Source organism: Rattus norvegicus, chromosome 1 (genome assembly GCF_036323735.1).
Source record: "Rattus norvegicus strain BN/NHsdMcwi chromosome 1, GRCr8, whole genome shotgun sequence".
In the NCBI taxonomy this organism is placed as follows: Eukaryota; Metazoa; Chordata; class Mammalia; order Rodentia; family Muridae; genus Rattus; species Rattus norvegicus.
This window is the reverse complement of record NC_086019.1, coordinates 11,203,163-11,228,331: the sequence shown is the minus strand read 5'-3', so window position 1 is coordinate 11,228,331 and position 25,169 is coordinate 11,203,163. Positions and strand designations below refer to the sequence as shown.

At 38.1% G+C, this 25,169-nt stretch overlaps 1 non-coding gene across 1 annotated transcript; it reads right to left on the bottom strand.

Moving 5' to 3' along the window:
• Positions 1 to 24,603: 24,603 nt before the first annotated feature.
• Positions 24,604 to 24,734, bottom strand: LOC120100430 (small nucleolar RNA SNORA17). The gene has a single exon (XR_005500187.1). It is a non-coding gene; the product is annotated as a small nucleolar RNA SNORA17 (small nucleolar RNA).
• Positions 24,735 to 25,169: the final 435 nt, after the last annotated feature.

Genomic DNA, 25,169 nt, shown 5'->3' with positions numbered 1-25,169 from the left:
TGTGCTTTGAGCTTTAGTCAAGTTTCTTTTATGAATGTGGTTACTGTTGCATTTGGAGCATAGATACTTATGATTGAGAGTTCATCTTGGTGGATTTTTCCTTTGATCAATATGAAGTGTCCTTCCTTTTTCAATAATTTTTGGTTGAAAGTCAATTTTATTCAACATTATAATGGCTACTCCAACTTCTTTCTTGAGACTATTTTTCTTGGAAAATTGGTTTCCAGCACTGAGGTATTGTCTGTCTTATTCACTGAAGTATGTTTCCTGTATGCCACAAAAAGCAGGGTCCTCTTTCCACATCCAGTCTGTTAATTTATGTCTTTTCATTGGGGGAATTTGGTCCATTGATGTTAAGAGATATTAAGGAATAGTGTTTGTCCCTTCCTGTTATTTTTGTTGTTAGATGTGGAATTATGTTTGTGTGTCTGTCTTCTTTTGCTTTCATTGCAAGATTACTTTCTTGCTTTTTCTAGGGTGTAGTTTCCCTCCTTGTGTTGGAGTTTTTCATCTATGATCCTTTGTAGGGCTGGATTTGTAGAAAGGTATAGTGTAAATTTGCCTTTGTTATGGAATATCTTGGTTTCTACATCTATGTTAATTGAGAGTTTGCTGGATATAGTAGCCTGGGCTGGCATTTGTGTTCTCTTAGCATCTGTATGATATCTTCCCAGGATCTTTTGGCTTTCACTGTCTCTGGTGAGAAGTTTGGTATAATTCTGATAGGTCTGCCTTTATATGTTACTTGACATTTTTCCCTTACTGCTTTTAATATTCTTTCCTTGTCTTGTATATTTGGTGTTTGACTATTATGCAATGGGAAGAGTTTCTTTTCTGGTCCAACCTATTTGGAGTTCTGTAGGATTCTTGTGTGTTTATTGGCATCTCTTTCTTTATGCTAGGGAAGTTTTCTTCTATAACTTTGTTGAAGATATTTACTGGCCCTTTGAAATGGGAGTGTTCACTCTCTTCTCTACCTTTTATCCTTAGGTTGGATCTTCTCATTGTGTCCTGGGTTTTGATGATTGTGTCAATGCTTTCAATGGTATCTTCTGCCCCTGAGATTCTCTCTTCTATCCCTTGTATTCTGTTGGTGATGCTTCCATCTATGACTCCTGATCTCTTTCGTAGATTTTCTATCACCAGTGTTGTCTCCCTTTGTGATTTCTTTATTGTTTCTATTTCCACTTTTAAATCCTGGATGGTTGTGTTCAATTCCTTCACCTGTTTGCTTGTGTTTTCCTATAAGGAATTAAGGGAATTTTGTGTTTCCTCTTTAAGTGCTTCTACTTGTTTACCTGTGTGTCCTATATTTCTTCAAGGGAGTTATTTATGTCCTCCTTAAAGTCCTCCATAATCATCATAGAATGCGATTTTACATCTACATCTTGTTTTTCTAATGTGTTTAAATATTTAGCATTTGCTTTGATGAGAGAACTGGGCTCTGATGATGCCTAGTAGTCTTGGTTCCTGTTGCTTGGTTCCACACTTACTTCTCACCATCAGGTTGTCTCTGATGTTAGCTTGTCTTACTGTCTCTGACAGTGGTTTGACCCTCCTGGAGGCCTTTGTGTCAGCACTCCTGTAGACCTGTTTTCTTTCAGCAGGATCTGTTTGTTTATATAATGGATCACGTTGATGGTTTTCCGTATATTAAACCATCCCTGCATGCCTGGGATGAAACCTACTTGATCATGGTGGATGATTGTTTTGATGTGCTCTTGGATTCGGTTTGCCAGAATTTTATTGAGTATTTTTGCGTCGATATTCATAAGGAAAATTGGTCTGAAGTTCTCTTTCTTTGTTGGGTCTTTGTGTGGTTTAGGTATAAGAGTAATTGTGACTTCATAGAAGGAGTTCGGTAGTGCTCCGTCTGTTTCAATTTTGTGGAATAGTTTGGATAATATTGGTATGAGGTCTTCTATGAAGGTCTGATAGAATTCTGCACTAAACCCGTCTGGACCTGGGCTCTTTTTGGTTTAGTCATCAGGGAAGAGAAAATCAAAATGACCCTAAGATTCTACCTCACACAAATCAGAATGTCTTAGATCAAAAGCTTAGGTGACAGCAGATACTAGTGAAGATGTGGAGAGAGAGAGGAACACTCCTCCATTGTTGGTGAGATTGCAAACTGGTCCAACTACTCTGGCAATCAGTCTGGCGGTTCCTCAGAAAATTGAACCCAGCTATACCACTCCTGGGCATATACCCAAAAGATATTCCAACATATAACAAGGACACATGCTCTGCTATGCTCATAGCAGCCTTATTTATAATAGCCAGAAACTGGATACAACCCAGATGTCCCTTAACAAAAGAATGGATACAGAAAATGTTGCTATATTTACATAATGCAGTACTATGCTTCAATTAAAAACAATGACTTCATGAAACTCACAGGCAAATGGATAGAACTAGAAAATATCATTCTGAGTGAGGACACACATGGTATGTACTCACTATAAGTGGATTTTAGCCCAAAATCTCAGAATACCCAAGATACAACCCACAAACCATATGGAACTTCAGAAGAAAGAAGGCCAAAGTGCAGATGCTTCAAACCTACACAGTACAGGGAATAGAATAATCAAAAGAGGTAGAGGGAAGAAGAGGCCTGGGAGGGAGAGAGGAAGAGATAAAAAGAGGAGGGGCAGGATCAGTTATTTGAAGGGTCAAAATAGAAGTACAGAAGGTCAGAAAATTGAACAGAAATATGTAGCACTGGGGAATGGGGACCTGGGGGTAGGGAGCTACCAGAAAGTCCTGACTCCAGGGAAGCAAGAGACTTCTAGGGCCCAAAAGTTACAACTTTAGCCAAAATACCCATCAAAGGAAGATACAACCTGTAGAGACCATTTCCAGAAGATAGACATGGTCCCCAACTGAGGGATGGGGACACTATCTCAAAACTTTTAACCCAGAAATGTTCCTATCCAAAGGAAAGACACGGACAAAAAAATAGAACTGGGACCAAAGGAGAGGCCATCCAGAGACTGCCCCACCTAGGGATCCATCCCATCTGCAGACACCAAACCCAGACAATATTGTTGATGCCAAGAAGCACTTATTGAAAGGAGCCTGGTATGGCTATTCCCTTTGAGGTTCTATCAGCACCTGACTGATACACATGCAGATACTCACAGCCAACCATTCATTGGACTGGGCCCAGGATCCCCAGTGGAAGACCTAGAGGAAAGACTGAAAAGGCTGAAGGGGATTTCAACCTCATAGGAAGAGCAATATCAACTAACTGGACCATTCAGAGCACCCAGGGACTAAACCACCAACTAAAGAGTATACGTGGAGGGATCCATGGCTCTGGATACATATGTAGTAGAGCACGGCCTTATCTGACATCAATGGGAGGTCTTTGGTCCTGTGGAGGCTTGATGCCACGTTATAGGGGGAAGCTAGACAAGTGAAGCAGGAGTGGGTTAGTGGGTGGAAGAGGGGAAAAAAGAGAGGGGGAGAGAGGGATGGTATGGGGGTTTGTGGAGGGGTAACCAGGAAAGGGAATATCGTTTGAAATGTAAATGAATAAAATGATTAACAAAAAATTCGAAATTATAAAATAAAAACAACAAAAAAGATGAAACCCTACATTTACACAATACTACACTCTTATGCTGATAAGTTTCTGTTAATATTGGAAAAAATACTTAGAAGCAATTACACCATTCCTATGAGAGTGGATACATACCATGTAATGCATTTAAAATATTTTTATTCTGTGTAAATATAATTAAAATGTCAACCTGTGAATACAAAAGGACGGACACTAAAAGCTTACAAAGTGAAAGAAAGACGTCAGTGCTTCATGATGCAACTTCTGTGTGTTCTGGAAAAAGAAAAATATGGTGGCTGTGAAACTAGTAGCAACTATCAGCTTTCAAATTAAGCATAAGACTGAGAAGAACCAACTTGCTTTTTTAGTAAAACTTTCTGTATGAGTACTTGATAAGAACTGATATCATTGTACATTTGTCAGTACTCAATCTAAGTAAGTTAGTAAACACTAAATCAAACTGACATTTGAGTGATGTGTTGATATCGGCTCAACATTACAGAGATATACAGATATGCTGAATAGCTTTGACTGTCATCCTAACACAACCTATAATCACCTAGAAAGAAAGTTTTAATGAGTAATTACATAGATCAGGTTGGCCCATGTAAATAACTGTGGGAAACTGTGTAAATGGCTGATAGTTGCTAGAAGATCCAGATCATCATGGAGAACGGCATGTTTAGATGAGGACTGTTGAACAGTGTAAGAAAGGAGTCAATCAGCTGAAAACACTTGAACAGGACCCGACATTCTCTCTCTACTCTTGACTGTGGATGTAATGCGATTAGTTGCTTGAGTTTCTGGCTTGACTTCTCATCAATGGTGGATTTTACTCATGGAAATTTAAGTAAAATAAACCCTTTTACCCTTTAAGTTTTGTCAGAGCATTTGTCACAGCAACAATAATAAAATAGAAGAAAAAATAGATAATTCTGTTGGGGCACATTGATAGTGGGAGAGGCGATACATGTGTATAGACAGGGCATATACATACGCAATATATTGTTACACTAAAACTTCTCCCGATATAAAACTTAATCAAAAATATGTGAAGCTTATCATTTTCAGCATCTGTGTAGTTATTTTAACATTGAGGAATGTATTGTGGATTTTGGACAAAGAAAAGCCATTTGAAAAGAGTCCTGGAATTGTTGGAGAAAGTAGAGGAATGTGTAAAGTTCCATGTATTAAGCAAAATGGAAAATGAATTAGACTGAAGTAGAAAAAACACAGGAGGAAGAGTTGGCCATTGTTGTATATTTCAGAGTTGTGTAATATCTCCTAAAATTTTATTAAATCATTTCAAGCGATCAAACAGGAAGAAAGCACAGATTTTGGAGATCAGAATGTCACAATCCATCACAAGTAAATAGCATGAAAAACATAACAGAAAATCATAAGAAAGACTTAATCCAAACCATGCTTGGTCTTTAATTTAATAAAATAAGTGGTGTTACTGAATTTGAATTTTGACAAAGAATAGCATTCATCAGAAGCAACCAGGGCCTCCTCAAGTTGGACTACAATAAACTTTTAAGCTAAGAGACTTGAAGTGTTGGGTGGCCTAACACGGGCAACTGTGGTGATCAAGGGGAAAAATAAAACTTCAACATACAAATGTTCTTCAGAAAAGACAGCATGAAATAGAAGCCGTCATTGCTCAGTGGCAGACAGGTTGAAGCCATAGTCCAAAGCTCCTTGATAGAAGAGAGAAAGTTAATAACTGGAGGTGTAGACAGTGGGGAGGATCATTAGTGACACTGTTATTGCAATGTTCCCTCAAAGTTCTTTATTCTACTCAAATTGTTGAGATTCTCATTCTCCTGTCCTCTTCCTGTCTCCCTTAGTTCATTCTCTTTTATCTCCTATTCCCTTCTTTTCCTTGCTCTTTCCAATTTGACATCTAAAAGTGTCAAAATATGAAATAGTATGGAATCTAAATTATCATTTAATTTGCTTTTCATCTTCCCTTCTTTCCACAGGGCCCACTTTTTACTTTTTCGTGAACACAACATGACTTTTCATCACTTTCTTTTCCTTTAGTATATTTTTCCATCTCTCGTCTCTGGTAAAGTATATGATTTGCATAGTGTTTTAGTTAGGGTTTGTATTGCTGTGAATAAACACCATGACCCATGGCAACATTTTCAAAGGAAAACATGTAAATGGGGGCTGGCTTACAGTTCAGAAGTTTAGTCCATTATCATCATGGCAGGAAGCACAGAGGCACACAGGCAGACAGGAAGCTGAAGAGGGAGCTAGAGCTCTATATCTGGATCAGCAGGCAGTAGGAAGAGAGAGAAAACTGGTCTTGGCTTGAACATCTGAAACCACAAGGCCAGTTTCCAATGATACACTTGTCCTGCAACAAGGCCACACTTACAAGGCAAAACCTTCTAATAGTGCCACTCCCTATGAGCCTATGCAGGGCATTTTTATTCAAACCTCCACACATATCCTACTCAGGGTAAATTCATACAGATATTTAAAGCAATGTTGAATTATTGACATTTCTCTAGTGATAACCTAAATGTTATCTAATAAGAGAATTGTATGATGTGGATTGATTTCAATTCTTGGATCCAAACTATGCTTTCTTCTCTACTGTATTCCCACACCTCCTATTAATTTTGTGCAACTTTCTACTGTTTTATAGCCACTTCTAGTTCCTCTTAACTGGAGCTCTAATCCAGTTTTGATAATTGAACACTGCTTGAGCTTCTTCTAGAACTTCGTGTTTCCATATGAGACCATTGGAGACCTGCATGGCAGGCAGCAGCTTCATCAGAGTGAAGAGATTTTGCATGTTTCCTTTTGAGGGATTTTCAACTGCACAGTAATTTTTAATCACTAACTTTTACAAAGAGTAACAACATTAACTCTAAGAGGCAGGCTTTAAGTCAACCAGGCAGAAAAGGTTGTCTCTCAGCACCTGGGCGGCTATTTCGATTCCCAGGCTATTGGGCAAGGCTCCTGGTTCCGGGGCACTACTGTTAACCTTTGCAACGTAAACATCTTTTTACAAAACGTAGTTTCAAAGAAAGTAAAGTAAACTAATAATCTATTTTGTAATTGTTTATAGTCAGGGGTGTACATTAACATAATGTGAGTAAAAATTTGATTAGTGCTATCCTCAGAATTCAGCCTTGACCCCAGAAGACACACAGCTCTCAAAGTTATTATTTCTTGCTTTTGTTTCCAAAAAAGCATTTGGGGTATGAGGGGAAGCATGTAAAAAAGTTTACCAGGGTTGGGGATTTAGCTCAGTGGTAGAGCGCTTGCCTAGCAAGCACAAGGCCCTGGGTTCGGTCCCCAGCTCTGAAAAAAAAAGTTTACCAAATAGACACAGATGTTCAAACTAGTAAAGATTCTGAGACAGACAGTGATGCATTATTTTATAATAGCATGTTTTAAGGGAGAAAACTAATATACTATAAAGAAATAAGCCTTTTTAAACATCGGTGCCAGTTTTTTAAGGAGAAAATATGCTTGGAATGGATATAATCTAGTTTTGAAGGTCAGGTCATTACTGAGGTTGAGGTGGGGTCTCAGGAATGCAGACTCAGTTTCATCAGCATCCAGTAACATCCATACTTTTCCATACACATTCAGCTAAGACTGTGCTGCTCGATGGCTAAAAGGAGGTGAAACAGATGAGATATGACATTGTGCTGTTTGGAAGCCTCTGGACAGTTAGGCAGAGTCTGTGGGCAATTAGGAACTGATTTTGAAATTCGCACTAGTCTTGCAAAGCCAAGTTCTTCTGTCAGCCTTATCGTGGGTCTTTGGTTTACAACAGACATTTCCTGGGTTAAATATTAAATCAATGGCTTGAGATATTACAGTGAACTGGCAATGTAATGTATCATCAGGCAGTAGATGTTCATAGAATATAGGGAAGCAAGTCATAGAAAACTATTAAATGAAAACCAGAACTCACCAAACAGCTGTATTTTTAAGTAAGGTTCAAATAAGCAAAAGAAGTTATATAGAGAAAAGACTTTTTGATATTTTTATATTTTTGAGATTATTATATACCTACATCATTTATCTCTTCCCTCTCCTTCCTCCACACCCTTTCATTTATCCCTCTTACTATAATTCAAATTCAGGACTTTTTAAAAATTTGATTGTTAAAATATGAGTGTGTGTGTGTGTGTGTGTTACTAGTACATTTTTAACAAAGGAAATCAATATTCTTTTCTAGAAATTAGATTGGACAAACTAAAAAAAAAATTAGAATTCAGAAGATGATCAAAACCTCAGCCTCTGTTTGCTAGAACATAATCAACCCTCTCCATAATCTTTAGCTGTGTTTCTGATAAAGCAGTATCCCCACTTATTACGAAAACAAATTGGTATTTGTCTGGCTAGACTCTAATGTATGATACCATCTTCTATATTGCAATACTAGAAAGATAGAAGAATGGAGAGGAGAAGAAAGATGAGAAAAAAGATAGAGGAGAAAGAGGAAATAATTCCGGAGCTAGAAATTAATTCAGTGACAAAGAAATGCTGAGGGTGCAGGAGGCATTGAATCCAAATGTGTGTGTGTGTGTGTGTGTGTGTGTGTGTGTGTGTGTGTGTGTGTGTGTGAGAGAGAGAGAGAGAGAGAGACAGACAGACAGACAGACAGACAGACAGACAGACAGAAAGACAAACAAAAAGACAAAGACAGAGACAGAGACAAAGAGAGACCAAGACAGACGGAGGTAGAGACAGAGAGACTCAAAGAACAGATGTTTACATTATAATATCAACTTACTGTGGCTGCCACAGATTTCTTACTCTACTCTTTTTCCAGCTTTACCACTCATGACATAGGAGAACCTTAACCTCAGTTCCTTTTTCTGGTTCTGTAAAAAAATTCCTTCAAAGATTTTGAGAGAAGCAATTATTTGAATTTCATAAATGAGAGGTATAAACATGGGTTCCAATAAGAAGAAATGAACAATGAGATCAAAGAAGAAACTAATGGTATTTTATCACTCAAACTAATTAAAACTCGCTCCATATGAGAGTAATTCTGTAATTTTCTCAAATCCCCCCTTTGACCCATATTAATATTTTTAATTGAGTGCCTTCTTCATTCCCTGAGAATTATATCTTAGGGAGTCAATAAATAATTATGCAGGGATTACCAAACAAATGGAAGGGAAAACAGGGAGCCCCACACCACCCTCAATGTACACCTACCATGCTGTGATTTGGCTTCATATATACACTTTCAAACTTTCTGGACTTTTCATTCATCTTTCATTTTGTAATTTCTGGTAACCTGGGGAATTTATGTAACCCACTATTTCCTTCTAATTGATTTCTATAAAAAAATAAAATGGCCAATTAAAAAGTAAGATACTGAGCTAAACACAGAATTCTCAACACACAAATCTTGAAAGGCTGAGAAATGCTTAAAGGAATGGTCAAAGTCCTTAGTCATCAGTGAGATGCAAATCAAAACATCTCTGTGCTTCCAACTTCTACCCATCAGAATGGCTGAGATAAAAATCTTAAGAGATAGTACATGCTGGCAAGGATATGGAGCAAGGGACACACTTGTTCATCACTGGTTGGAGTCTAAACACGCACAACCACTTTAGAAATCAATTTGGCAATTTTGCAGAAAACTGGAAGTAGTTCTACCTCAAGACACAGCTATGAATCCTAGTGGTAACTCCTGAGCATATATCCAAATGATGCTCCAACATCCCACAGAGACATTTGCCCAACTATGCTCAGAGCAGCTTTATTTGTAATAGCCAGAAACAGGAAACAACCTAGATGCCCATCACTGAAGAATGGATACATGGCACATCTACACAATGGGATACTATTCAGCTTTTTTTAAAACAAAACATCATAAATTTTATAAGCAAACAGATGGAACTTGAGAATATCATCCTGAGTGAGGTAACCTCATCTCCAAAGGCAGGCACGGTATGTACTAACTTATAATTGGATATTAGTCATAAAACACAGGTACTATGATACACTCCACAGACCAAAAGAAGACTCAAGTAAGAGCTTGGATCTCACTTAGAAAGCAGAATAAAATAGTAAAAAGAGCGGATGGAAATGCCTGGGAGATATCTGGGAGGGATAGGAAATGGGAAAGAGAATGGGGAGGGGAATAGGGGATTCAGGGTCCTTCCTGTTTGAAAGGATAAGGGAGACAGCTAGATGGTCATGAAAATGAATGGAAATCTGCAATTGACAAGGTTGAAGAGGTGGAAGGAATCTCAAGGACAAGAGAGAGAGATCTAAGGAAGGCACCCAAGATTCAATGGGGATGACCTTAGCTGTGACTACATTGGGGATATGGAACCTGAAGAGTCTACTTCCTGTAGCCAGGTAGGAACCCCAGTGGAATGAGACACCAACCTACCCACGATACTCTCAAAGCAAAATTTATCTTGTCTTCAAGAAATTCAGACACAGAAGACTGAGCAGAGACTAAGGAATGGCGAACCAATAATGAGCCCAACTTGAGACTCACCCATGGGCAAGCACCAGTCCTTAACATTATTAATGGTACTGTCCTGTCTTTCTTTCCGACAAGAGCAAGTTGTCCTCTGAAAGGCTCCACCCAGAAGCTGACTCAGATACAGGCACCCGTTGCCAAACAGTGTATGGAGCTTAGTGACTCTTATAAAGAACAGGAGGAAAGCTTGTGGCCCTGAAGGGAATAGAACTCCACAGGAAGATCAACAGAAAACAACTAACCTGACACTTGAGCCTTTCAGATTCTGAACTACCAACCAAAACACATATACAGGCTGGGCCTATGTCTCCTCGCACATATGTAGCAGATGTGCAGCTTGGTCTTCGTGTGGGTCCCAAACAACTGGAACATGGGCTATCCAAAAAGTTGTTGCCTCTATGTGAGGTATTCTCTTCTACCTGCTTTGTCTGTCCTCAATGGGAAAGGAAATGCCTAGCCTAGCAGGAACTTGAGGTGCAAGGGTGGAAGGATACACAAGGGGCTCCAGATGCTCAGATGAAAAGAGGAGGGGCAGGGGAAGTACTGTGGGAGTCAGTAATCCAGATGGTGGCTGTGAGCACGATATAGAGTGAATAAGTTACAAGTACTTTATCTCTATGCCTCAAACTATGATGGGAACTGGGGAACAGGATGGTCACTGTCTCTCTTTCTTTTTTTATTGTAACTCCTTCATTTTTTATTGTAACTCCTTTATCCATATTTGAACTGCAGCTTGGTGTTTGGCCCTGCTTTTGTATAGGCACAAATATGTACATATTGGTGTATGGTAAAGAACTCCATTCTAGTGCAGAACTCTTCAATATTATTGCTACCCTTCCTTTCTTACTCTCCCACCTTATCTATACTTTTTCATAGACTCCAACAATAAATACTCTGCACATCTTAATCTACCTTATGGACTTCCAGGATAGCATGCTCAGGGTCTCAGGTGTTTCCCAGGAGTATTGTGTCTTTATCTCCTGTGGACAATAAATGTGGAAAGAATCCTAGAAGTTCTTCTAACTGCTTAATTTTATATTCTAGACTTTTCCTATGCTATTGGTGACAAAGGACAAAAACCCAGAGATTATTCTTACCCATAAGATAGAAAAAAATATAGATGGAAGACCATACTGTCTCCTCTTCCCTCTTCCCTCTCTCCTCTCCTCTCTTCCTCTTCTTCTCTTTCCACAAATATCTCCATCAGAATGTATTTCTCAGAGAAGTTTAATTCACACATGTTCCAGTGCTCATTAAATAACCAAATACTGCTCATGAAAAGAAAGAGATAAAAATCTGAGGTTCAAGAAAAACAAAAACCTGAGGTTCTTTGAATATATTTCAGCTGATACAGTAGAGTGTTAATAGAATCGTGTGTCAAAATTAATACTTAAATATTTAAACAAATCAGTCAAAATCTCATGCATGATTGCTTTCCACACTCATATAGCCATCCCTATAAATTAAATATTCTTATTTAAAGTCTTCCTTTATATAATACAAATTTTGTATTTTCTATAAAATTATTCCACATTTTACTTGCTGAACTTGATAACTGTTAGTGCTGCTGAAACCTAGAGTGTCGAATATGAAAACATAGCCACGACTCTTCTTTGTTCCTTGTAGAGGAATTTTAATCCACCTACTTGGCTGCTCTGACAAGTGCTAATATCCAAAGACCTTCTAGGTCTGTGTGACCTGGCTGAAATGACACACATTTAATCACTCTGGCTAGAATAGAGACATACCCTGAGTACACACCTTTAGTCCCTAGAGGTTAGTTTGTAGGAAGCGCCATGTTTGAAAGTGTTGTCTAATCGAGGGGCAAAGTGATGAATCAAAGACTTGGCAGACTCAATCAAAGATAGGATACACCCAACTCTATGATAAACAGTTTCAAAGAGACAGGTTGCATGTGAAGGCAGAAGGAGGCAGAGAATGAGGAGCCAGAAGATTAGAATCAACTGCCAGATTTAGTTTGAAGCCAAGCAGAGCAATTCATTCAGAAGCCAAGAGAAGCCAGTTTGTATCAGTCAGCTTGGAGATGAGTTTGGCCCAGATGAGCTGAGTTGAACCAGTCAGAGTTACGAAAGAACTAAAAGAGATGAGCTTATTCAACAGTAAGTCTCCAAGACAATAACATCTGGTGAATAAATGTTTTTACAGTTCCTCCAAATACAACAAATATGTTACTTGACACATTCCAATCTCCATTTTCCAAGCTTTCCTACAAACACCATAATTTCCTCTCTTATAAAGCTACATGAAGTAAAGCTCCACACAGTTTTATAAAAACTGAGAACTTCATTGGAGCAGAGAAAAGATGAATGTAAAATGTTAATCTAGTGTACATATATACATATCTCTTATTAATGCAGCGGCTAGCTAGGAGATATCTTGTCTGAAGGATTGCAAAGCTGAGGCCCATTTTGGCAAAGTATGGTGATAATTAGTAGTAAATCAATTTTGTATTTAAATCTAGTGATATATAGATGTCAGGATGAATTCCAGTATTAGCCCTTAAGAGCAAAAGCATTTCAGAAATGTCACCTGATTTTTTTCATCATGATTCCAACAAAAATGCCAGGTAGTACCAATTTTCTCATTTTTTTTCTGTCTCTTTATTCTCTGTCTCTGTCTCTGTCTCTGTCTCTCTCTGTCTGTCTCTCTGTCTCTCTGTCTCTCTGTCTCTCTCTCTCTCTCTCTCTCTCTGTGCGTGCATGTGTATGTGTGTGCTAGGTATATATATATATGCTATAGCATTTATGAAGTCAGAGGACAACTTGGGGAATCTGTTCTCTCCTTTCACAGTGTGGGTACTAAGAATAAAACATAGTTCTTGAGGTTCTATACCAAACACCTTTACTCAACAAACCTTGCCACTGGCTATGCAAAGACACAATTTTATAAATTTCTTAAAAATCAATCTCATATTGTTAATAATTTAATCATGTGGAATCAACTTGATATCAACAAATCCTTACAAAATAAGTTTGTGTTTGTCATTCATAAAATTAAGTGAATCATTTATTACTTATAATATCAAAATTTGACTGAAAACGTAACAAGTTAATATAAAATATTAAAACACATTGTTTTGTATTTTTTTAATATGGTAAAATAAAACTACAGAAAAGATGAAATTGCAACCATATTTCTGTGAAGAACCTGTACAAGGCAAACTTACCCATACTAAAGCCACAAGTCAGAATATCTCCAGAAGCAAATCTGCCTTATTCCCCTTGATGTTCCTGAATAAAATTACTTTGTGCACTTCTCGCTCACCAGGCTTGTTTTGATTGCTGGAGAAATTATATAGCATATATCCCACCGTGACTGTCACTCGAAGTTATGATTTTGTTGTGCACTCTTACTGTTAGCTCCTGGTAATTCATTTGTCTTCTTTTCTATATTATAGTCCAGTGTATCAAGATACCACATTGTATTTATCCATTATAGTATTAAATGTATTTATGTTTGTAAAGTTAGTTATCGTGAAAATGATGCTAGAAACATTATTAATGCCATTTTATGCAAATATAAACCTCAGAAATATAGAAGGATATCATATTTGATATCCATTACTCTCAACGTAAAGAATAACTGAATGAAAGAAAATCTTGGACAGTGGCAAGATAGAATTTTTAAAACTGAGATAACATGGAAAGATATTCAACATGACTAATCAAAAAGATGTGAATTACACCTTTAATGACACACTACTGTACTCTTCTCAGAATAACAGAAGACAGAAATAATGTCAAGCTTAGATACAGACGCTATAAACATCATAGATAGTGTGGAAGTTGGTGTGACAGATAACTCACAGGACATATCAATATTGTGTGGTATTCACTAGAGAATGTGGCTCAAATATGGGTTTAAGTAAAAGGAAAATCTTTTTGGCCAGCCAGTGACTATAATGGGTATTCAGGACCTCAGTGTAGCACCAAGTAGCTCTCAGGGTGAACTTTTGAGCACAAAGATCATGTACTGGGATGACAAACTTCAGTTAACAATAATAGTTAGGCAGATGTGTAACTACAGAAGCTGAAAACCAAGGTTGGTACATTTTGAGACTTTCCCAGAACTTTATAAACTGATGGATTAGGCCCTTGCTTTAGTTTTGGCAGGTGGCATTATCCACATGCTGAATTTTACAGCCTGAATATTTCCGTCATAGAGTCAGCTGAGCTAAAGTGTGGGGTCCTAAGAAATTTTGGGACCCTGATACATTAATAGCAATGAAAGTAAAAATCTGTACATTCTATATTCTAACAAACCATCAAATGGAGTTAATGATCACAATATATTTAAGGAAGAGGTGCAAAAATATATTTATAACATAAATATAATGTTACTATTTATTTTATAGGGTATTTCAGCTGCTTGTAAAATTGTGCATGGCTATAATTTCAGTCTGTCACAAATACCAGAAGTTTATCTTCTGCTTTGGAATATATGTTGAAAGACTACATCACATCGTGTTTCTTCTTCAATGTTAATCCGTAAGTTCTCATGGTCCTATAGATGCTGATTTCTATGTCCAGACATCTATTTGCAGTCCAGCCATTGGTATGGTCAAGCATCTCCAATCTCAATGTTATGTAAAAATCGCTTTATATCATCTACAATTGGTTAATAAAGAGATAATCGGCTTATGCCTCGGCAAAAGAGGGCAGAGAAGGCAGGATATTTAAGCCCATTCGGGGAATCTCAGAGGGGGGGGGGAGGGAATGAGAGGAAGAGGGAAGAGAGGAAGAAAAGGTTTAGAGAGACCATGTGGAGAGACAATGAAGGGTTGACATGAAGTACACATGGATCAGAGCAAGCCAGGGCACGAGACTCAGACTGAAGTTAAAAGATCATGTGGCTGGGAAATCGAAGGCAGCCTTAGATTAGCTCAGAACTTGCCCAGCAGAGTGTTTGCAGCCTTTTAATAAAAATAAGGTCTGTGTGTCAATTGTTTGGGAACTAAAATGGACAAGAATGTATGTAGGAATGCCCTGCAGTTATTTGGGAGTAGGGGGTTGAAGAAAACTCCCCAAATTTTTATTACAATGAATAACTATTTTTAAAGAAGTATAAAATGTCTATTAATGTGTAGGAACATACTTATACTTGGGCCTACTAATAACATGGGATTATAAGTTAATATCAGAATAATACCATATTGATGAAAGTGTTCATAAGCTATTATGATACTTTTGGGTAAGTATGTGGGACAGCTGATAGCCTTCATTCTAGATCTGCTTTCAAAACAAAAATCAGAAGTGTCTTCAAAATAAACAGCATAATAGGAAAATCTAAGACTATAAATCATGTCCTGTGGAATTAATGTAGGAGAAAACCAATGGAACAAAATGAGTGTTGAATGGAACTCAGAGACTGGAAGCTTTGATCATGTAAAGGAAATTCTGAGTATGGTACAGACCCATAGCAAGCTCCAAAACTGTCAAGCAAAATAAGGGCTTGGTAAATTAACCTCAGAATCAAACCAAGATTTTCCCAACCCGTACGATGAAGTACAATTCTGCCCTTCTTCAAAGACCCTCTGCTCTCTAGCCAAAGTCAGAAAAACAAGGGCTAAAGAAACAAAACCAAATTCCAGCCAAATGGAGACTGTATGGGCTGGTACACCCACAGACAGCGTGACTTCCTATACAAAGTAGATGAACCCACCCTACCTGGACTCTTAACTCTTGCTCAAATCAAGTATAACCTTTCAAAGCACATTGCCCACTACATACATACATACATACATACATACATACATACATACATACATACATACATACACACATACATGCATACACACATACATGCATACACACACACACACATACACACACTCACACAAAAGAGGGTTTGGATCATAATTAAAAGATGAGTCAGTGATGGTTTAAGAAGGTTATATGCTATTAAGTTCCAACTTTACCTTTTGGGATTTGGTCTGTTGCTTTGTAGTCAAATGCTAAATCCTCTATTCTGAGGTCAGGTTGCCCTAGTGCAAGCACATTCTCATGTACACCAGCCTTCGGTGTGTAAACCTTGCTCCCAATTATCCCTGATTGGTTAATAAAAGTTGCTGACAGCCTTTATCTAGGCAGAATAGATTTAGGTGAGGCAAAGGTTTCCAAGCTTGGGGTGTCAGGTAGGGACCATGAAAACAAGTGGGGAAAGGAGGAAGAAGGAAGCTACCATGGGATAATATGGACCATGAACTTGTATCCATGAAGGCTGGCCTGATGAAGCAGGAACAGTGAAATCAAAATACTTGGCAAGTAATGTATTGGGGTTCAGGGCAAGGAAGCAGACAAAATAGCTTAGAGGGTTGATAACTGATTAGCTCCAGTGTTTTAAAGTTTATTATAATTCTAAAGGTCTCCATGTCTTTTATTTGCATAATAGCAGGTTAGAAATTAACTGTTGTCATATTAATTTCTAGCATTACCATTTGTAATACAGAAATATTAATGTTCATCTTTGACTTATCCCATTCAATGAGCTCAAAACTAAGGAGAAGAAAAAATGATCAGAAATTACCTGGGTGTGGAAGAAATAAATGAATGGAGTGCAAAGAATTTTCTGGACTCTACATAATAAACTGTGTCCATGTTTCCTTTCTGTTACAATGCTGAAAGACTTTAATGGAAAACACCTTCAATGAGATAGGATTTATTCCAGGTTTCAGATCATCAGTAACTTCCTATCCCAACACTCATAGAATATATAATACAAAGTGAAAGTCACAGCAAACTGTGAGATTTAAATCACTGTGATGTGCTGTTATTAGGTCATCAATTGTATATATTCAGTCCTGAATGATGAGGTTTTATGTGCTGGGGCAGAAATAACAGCAATCATTTTCATAGTGAATGTAAAAATGTCCTAAAAATAAAATATTAAATTAACTAATTAGGCCAATTTTCAGGAAATCCGTTCCTAATGATTCAACTAATTAAGCAAATACATCATTGATAACTAAGGTTAGGAATTAATAAACAAATGAAAAAAACTAAAAATGGTAAATAATTGGCACAAACAAGGGAACTCTCCCAAGAATAAACACCAATTATTTAATCTAAGAAGAAAATGAACCAAAAAAAAAAAAAAACCAACTATTTACAATGCTCTCAAAAACAACTTGTTCTAAGTTTTGTATTTAATTTCTTATAGTTTCACATATTCACATATGGAATTTTGGCCATTTTCAAAAATCTCTACTTTCTGATCACCCATCCTCTCCTCCTGAAAGCTTTCTTCTCAACACATTCCCCTCTTACTTTGCTTTTATATGTGGGCCTTTGACTGAAATCACAGTGACTTGCATGAGCGTGGGTGGGAGGGACCAGGAGCAACTTGTCAGTGCATGCACTGATAAAGATGTGGAAGACAACCTCACCCTTCAAGAGCCATTAATTGCCAATAATCCTTCTGGGGTGGGGATAGGGTATCACGGGCCCCTCCCCACTCATGGTGAAATGTTCGGAGGTCCAATCTTGTGTGAGGCTTGCACAGTGTAACTGAATGTGCTAGAATTCAATATCACATAGCCTTCTTAAAGCATCACAGACTCATCATCTAATTAGGATCCCAGCACCCGTGTGTGTGTGTCTGTGTGTGTGTGTGTGTGTGTGTGTGTGTGTGTGTGTGTGCGCGCGCGCGCTCACGCACGCGTGCACGCGTGCATGCGCTAGCCTCAACTAAACAGGCAAGCCAGTGACATGCCCCATCTGAAAGGCTCTAGCAAGAATACTATAATTAAAAAAGAAATAAATTTAATATGAGAATAACCAAAGGCCATGAGACAAAGGCAAGGAGACAAACATGTATGTCAGACAACTCACAGCTGAGTGGATTCACTACCATGCTGACCTGGCCCATCAGCCACTCTAAGGGCCTGCTCCCTATTTCTATCTTTTTTTTCCCCATCGTTATTAACTTGGGCGTTTCTTATTTACATTTCGATTGTTATTCCCTTTTCCAGTTTCCAGGCCAACATCCCCCTCCCTTTCTATATGGGTGTTCCCTTCCCCATCCTCCCTCCATTACCGCCCTCCCCCCAACAATCACATTCACTGGGAATTCAGTCTTCCCCTTCCCTGGTGCTCTTACTAGGCTATTCATTGCTACCTATGTGGTTGGAGCCCAGGGTCAGTCCATGTATAGTCTTTGGGTAGTGGCTTAGTCCCTGGAAGCTCTGGTTGGTTGTTGACATGGGGTCTCAAGCCCCTTCAAGCTCTTTCAGTTCTTTCTCTGATTCCTTCAATGGGGGTCCCGTTCTCAGTTCAGTGGTTTGCTGCTGGCATTCGCCTATGTATTTGCTGTATTCTGGCTGTGTCTCTCAGGAGAGATCTACATCTGGTTCCTGTCGGCCTGCACTTCTTTGCTTCATCCATCTTATCTAGTTGGCTGTATATGTATGGGCCACATGTGGGGCAGGCTCTGAATGGGTGTTCCTTCTGCCTCTGTTCTAAATTTTGCCTCCCTAGTTCCTCCCAAGGGTATTCTTGTTCCCCTGTTAAAGAAGGAGTGAGGCAATGCGAATGCATTTTGGTCATCCTTCTTGAGTTTCATGTGTTCTATGGATCTATGGTAATTCGAACATTTGGGCTAATATCCACTTATCAATGAGTGCATACCATGTGTGTTTTTCTGTGATTGGGTTACCTCACTCAGGATGATATTTTCCAGTTTGCCTATGAATTTCATATCTTAACCTTATGTTGCACATTCCTGAGGAAGACAGTATGAACAGAGTTGTTACATACTTAGATACAAAAATCAATCTGTGTATCATTCTCCATGCTGCCATGAAAAAAAGTGCAGGTGTCAGGTAACTATCCGTATAATCAAACCAGGTCTTCCAAATTTGAAGCCTTTCTATTACATTCTATACAATTAATTTTCAACAATATAAAATGTTTCCGGTATTTAGACCTAAAACAGTCTTTTACAACACACTTCCTTGAAACATCCTCAAAAGAAAAAAAAAAAGTAGTGTGTAATGTTTGCCTTTACTGTATTTTATTAGGCAATATCACATCTGTGTGATTCTGCAAACAACATGTGACAAAGCTGTATGAACAGAGCACATTGTGGGAAGCATTACACACTAACATTATTAAAAGCACTTAGATATATGTTATTTTATTATGTACATTAGCATATATAGTCATTCTTTTCAGCAAGTCCATGTCTTTTGGTGCTAAAAGATCAAAAATCACCTATTTTGTTGCAAATATGTTTTATAATATTATCAAGTTTTATTCTTACTAAAATGTATTTTCATGATTGTGATCCCTTGTGTATATGTGCAGAACTGTTGTCTGGCCACTTCTCAAGTCAATAATGCAATCCTCCTTTCTGGCAACCGTTTTGACTCACACCGTTTACTCCCTTGGTAATATCCACAGATAATTTAACTAACCCATACACATGTATGTGAAATAATAAAAAGCTATATACAAGATAAATGAAAGCGAAAATTAGTTTAGATAAACAGCATGCATTTTAATGTCTAAACACTCTGGCACAACTTGACGTGGAATCGTAATGAAGCAGAGATCCAGTGCCTTCTAGACAGAAAGTCACCTTGAAAGCAGCACGAGGTTGTTGACAAGCACTGCCTGTGTTGTAAATATACACTGGCAGGGGAAGGTGAATGCAAATGGTACATGCATTATAAATGTGCTGTAATACAGGAAGACGGATGGCTCTAATCCCATGAGCTGCTTTGTTAGTGAAGCCTTCACAATAGTAAACAACAGCGTGATCAATTTCCAAACAGCAGAGGATCCGCCTTATCTAAACTATGCAAAACAATGAATTATTGAAAGTAATCATTTGAAACGTGATGGTGCCCAAGTAATCATCTGAAAGGACACTTGAATGAAAATAAACTGGAAGGGAAAAACCGTTATTTTCTGTCTGGAGTTTCAGGGCCCTTCTTGGAATTCAGCTTTCATGTTTATGCATACTACATTCATGTATCATCATCTTTGGCAAATACCAATACCCGATACATATCAAAACACCAAGTAGGTTGAGAATTACAAGTATATATTCATACAAACTCCTAAGGAAATAGAGGAATTGTAATATATCAAGAAAAAATGTTATATTGTGTGCAACATGTGGGCAACATTGGAGGATACACGTAGGCAACAAGTATCTTCAGATTTATAGATATTCCTCACATCATACACCCTTGCACTAAAGAATATACTTAAACTACGAATAAATGTGAATTTTGTTCCTCCATATTTTCAGCCGTGCTAAAGGTAAGTGGAAGTCTCCATTCTTGCCAATATATTTGTAAAATACTACATAATCTTTACATTTATATTTCCACAGGGTTTTTTTTTAAATATTTCAGATTCCTGGATGAAAAGCACATCCTGTCCCTTTAAGATTAGGAGGCAGGGAGAATTGGGTTTTTAGTTATGTGTTTGTTTTGTTTTGTTTTTGTTTTTATTTGTTTTTTCTCAAGCTATGCAGGGTTCGGGGACTAGGGCAAAATATGTACTCATTTGGTATACCTGATTCTAGGGCTCATAGAATAAGCTAAGAAACAGCTGGGCCTTCTAAATCAGTCCAAACAGCACACCAAGAAGCAGGCTCAAACTTCAGCCTGAGGTCTTCGCAAATGCTAGTCTATGCTGCCTTGGAGATGTGCTTAATTGAGCAAATGCTAAAAGCTCGTGCTCAGCAGTGAAGCAGGCAAAGTCCTGCTGCTCAGAGGGCAGAAAGCAAGCTGCATGCCTCCTGCAGCCAAAAAGTTATAGAGAATAAGGTAGATTAAAATGTCAGGACTACCTTAAGCAACTGATTTCTTTCAATGTGGGTTCCGTGGGCATACTGGGACTGCTTAACACTGTCATGTGCTTACATGACACATACATGATCGCCGAGAATAGGCTTATACAGTTAATAGCAGTGGATTTAGATGAAGTTAAATATAGGAAAGATATTAATTTAATTTATATAAATAGAAAGAAGATGTAAGTATATTTATTCACAGAAATATTAATTTTCATAGAAGGAGAAATAAATGGTGATTGTTTAAATATCTTTAAGGAGACATGGATGAATAAATAAATCCAGGCCTTTGATCTCAACACTTAGGAGACAAAGGCAAGGATAGTTCTATTTGAGAGGTCAATATAGAGCTATTCTAAATAAAAGAGGCTGATAAATTGAATCAGTCTATACTTCTGATGACTTCAGGTTTCTGGACCAAGGGCATGCTATTTTGGGGAAGAGGCTATGTATTTGTGTGAATAGAAAGGAAAAAAAAGGCTTTAGACTCCTTCCAAAGTAATACAAATCAGATTTTATAGAGGAAGACTGCATCAAGATTTTGGCTAAAGATAGGAAAGAAAAAAAAAATATATCAAGACCAGGCAGGACAGGTAACATGATTTGCTGATCCTTCTACAGGGAATGGCTGTGGAACTGGCTGAGACATAAAAACTTCAGCTACATGTAACCTATAAATCTTATTAGTTACAGAATCCTCAAAATTCATCATGCCATCCTTTCGTACGGCAAGATGATTCATTACAACTTGGTTGTTGATCAAACTAATTCATAAAAAAGATAGTTACCTTATATCTGCTCAAACAAGGAGCAAAATTTCATTCTTGGCTGATCTGTGTACCTTTACCATTACATACAAATATGTTGATAGAATTAAATATTGGTTGTAAGGTTTATATGTTAGAGAACAAAACACCAAGAGGGCAGCCCTGACAAGATTCACCGTTGGAAATGCTGAAATGACCTTCTGTTCCAGCTCCCTGCCTGATCTTGCCTCAACTGATGTTTCCAGGACTTGCTTCCAGAAAAGATTCAGGAAAAACTGCTAATCCCCCAATGAACTTGCTTCATCCAGCCTTTCAGACTGTACAAGTCAGACCTTCAGTTAAGCCCTGACCTTTACCAACACATAAAGACTTGGCAACAAATAAGACCAGCCAGTGTTCTTTTGACTTAATCATTTTTGAAATTTCCTCTTGGGCTCAAAAGAAATTCTTCACTCCAATTTAGCAGGAAGCAATCATAAGAAGACCATCATCCCAATCCTTTAAGCTGGGGTGGAAGGTTTTAGTCATTGTATGAATTATAGATATGTTATCATTTTAAGGCATAATTTACAAATAATTACAGTTTTGAACATGGAAGAAACTAGAGAGTTTAGACTCAGAAATTACTCTTTCATTTCCTCTTTCTTATGTAAAGGGAAGAGGATTGAAAAGAAAAGGGGGATATAGTAAAATTATAGAAATTAGACAAAAAATAAATAAAAACATTTTATAGCCATAATCTTACATTGGTAGAAATCTTCATAGTTTGTTGCAGAACTGGTTATATTTTCTTACATTGGTACAGGATTTGTATATTGACACAGGTTTAAGGGTTTCTTTGGTTTAATTCATATATTGATACAAATTTTAAAATTAATTTTGTTACTCTTAAATACATGTTGTACCTACACAGTTCATTTGGAATCCTGGGTGTAGTCACGGTCTTTTTAATGGCTGCAATTTCAAACTGTTTGGAATGATTGCATAATACAATTTGTCAACTAGCCAATCATAGTCATGTTGGATACTAGTCTAGATTACCACAAAAACATACATCCCAGATTATACAGATAATAGGTAGCTGGGGACAGGCAATGTTTGCATAGTCAGATATGTAATAAATGGATAGATGGTCTTCAAAAGTGTCGGAAATCCATAGAATGTGACATTTAAAATTATTTCATTATTAAAATACCTTCTATGCATGACATATATCTGCTCCTGACAGTACCCTCATTTCACTTCAAAGAAGATTATCAGCATCAATATCTCTATATACAGTTGGTTCAGCTGTGACAAGCTAGTCACACGGCAAAATATGCACTAACTATATCTGTGGACAAAATGCTGCCCAGAAAGGACAAACAGGTACAGAATAGTCAATGGCTAAGCTCTGCCGAGACAGGGTAAGCTAATCCTTCATAATTCCTGCTTCACGTAAGGTCTGTCAGCTGATCTGGGCCAGAAAGCTGAAGATAGATGCTTTGACATCATCAGAATGTGGGGAACTGTTCAGGCAGTCAACTGTCTAATTGTTTAAATTTTGGAAGCTGTGCTCCTGAACTTCCTGCTTTCTCAAATATTCATTTCTTCTGCAATCTCTAATGGGGTTGAAGACTAGATCATTACAGTCACACAATGTTGTTTAAGATTTAAGAACATCATGTCCTAGGTCTAAAAAGATGGTTTTCAATGGTAATACAAGTTAAAATCCAAGATGATTTAGGTACAGAATTGTAAATGTATTAAGATAGAATAGATGGTAAGGTACCTCATCCAAGCTATAAATATAAATAAACTGGACTTTTAAATGTAATTCATACTAATAATTTTCATAATTGTTTCAAAAGGTATTGTTTGTCACTATAAGAGGAAGAGACCTTCTAGTTGAATAAAGGAGGAAATGTAGTGGGTTGGCCTGATGCTGTTTATAATCTAATGCTAATATTTGACCACCAAGACCTGGTTGTCCCAGAGACAGAGAATCTGCATGTAGACTTTTCCCCAAGTTATTTCTGATTAGTAAATAAACATGCCAACAGCCAGTAGCTGGGCAGAAGAGACACAGTTGGCTTTAGGTTTCCTGGGCTTGGGGTTAGTGAACGATGAGGAGCAGAAGAATGTGGAAGAGGAAGAACATTCCACCGTTGGTTAGGTGAGTCATGAAAATGTGGCCATGAGGGCTGGCCAATTGGAGTAAAGAGCAGCCCAACTGAAAGATAGTAAACCATAAGTAAGAGTTATTGATAGGAAAGTAGATTCTAACAGCATAGAGAAAAGATATCTGGGGGTTGGGGATTTAGCTCAGTGGTAGAGCGCTTGCCTAGGAAGCGCAAGGCCCTGGGTTCGATCCCCAGCTCCGAAAAAAAAAAAAAAAAAAAAAAGAACCAGGAGAAAAGATATCTGTTCAGCATTTGTGCTGACTAAGGCTTATTCTAAATATAAAGGGGATGTGTATCTTTTATCCAGTAACTAAATGGTCAAAGGTAAGGTAAAAACCCAGCATCACTATTAAGTACTTTCTACATCAGCTTTTGGTGGTGCCCAGGGGTCTCTGGGTTCTGTGATCATCTCAGGGGTTGTCTCAGGAGTACTACGTCCTGATAATACATTATGGCATTGGGTAGGAGACATCTCAAGCATTGTCAAGTCTTCCACAGATTTGTGTAACACCAGACTGCCAGAGTGGTTTCTGGCTAGCTCCCTGTCTGGGCCTCAGGGCACCGACTGTGGCTTGCTCCTTAACCCAGCCCAAGTCACCCCATATGAATGGGTGTCTGTCCCAGGTTCACTCTTGTCAAGACCTGTGATCCCAGGTGAGATCTTTCTAGCATTCCTCTTGCTCTCAACTCTGGAAGCCAGTCTGGGCCTGTACAACAATAGACTGATGGTCCTTTCATCCTATCTATGTGTCTCTGTCCCCAGCATCAGACTGGTGGTCATCTCAGACTTGAATTTTTTCCTCAGGTTGGCTACTAATCATTCAGATGTTTGCATTTGGAAGACTGAGTGTAGATGTAGCCTCTCTCCTCTCTGTCACCTACTGAGGCACATGTGACACAGCAGCCATACCTTCAATGCCTGTATGGTCAGGAGTCTTTATTTTTTATTCTCTCATATGTTATATCCCTACCTCAGATTTTCCTCCCTCCCCTAGTCTCAGTCTCCCCTCAGTTTTCCTCTTCCCCAGATCCAATCCTCCTCCATTTTATTCAGAAAGCATAGGGGTCCCAAGAATATCAACCAAACAAGGCATATCAAGTTGCAATAATACTAGGTATATCGTCCCATTTTAAGGTGGGATAATGCAAACCAGTAAAAGAATAAAAAGGGTCCCAAAATTAGGCAAAAGATTCAGAGACATCTGTCATTCTCACTATTAAATATCCCACAAAAACACCAAACTACACAAACATATGTGCATGGGACCTACATTAGACACCTACAGGCTCTCTGATTCAGTCTCTGTGGGCCCGTATGAGCTCCAGTTAATTCATTCTGAAGGGACTTTTCGTGGCACCCTGGCCTC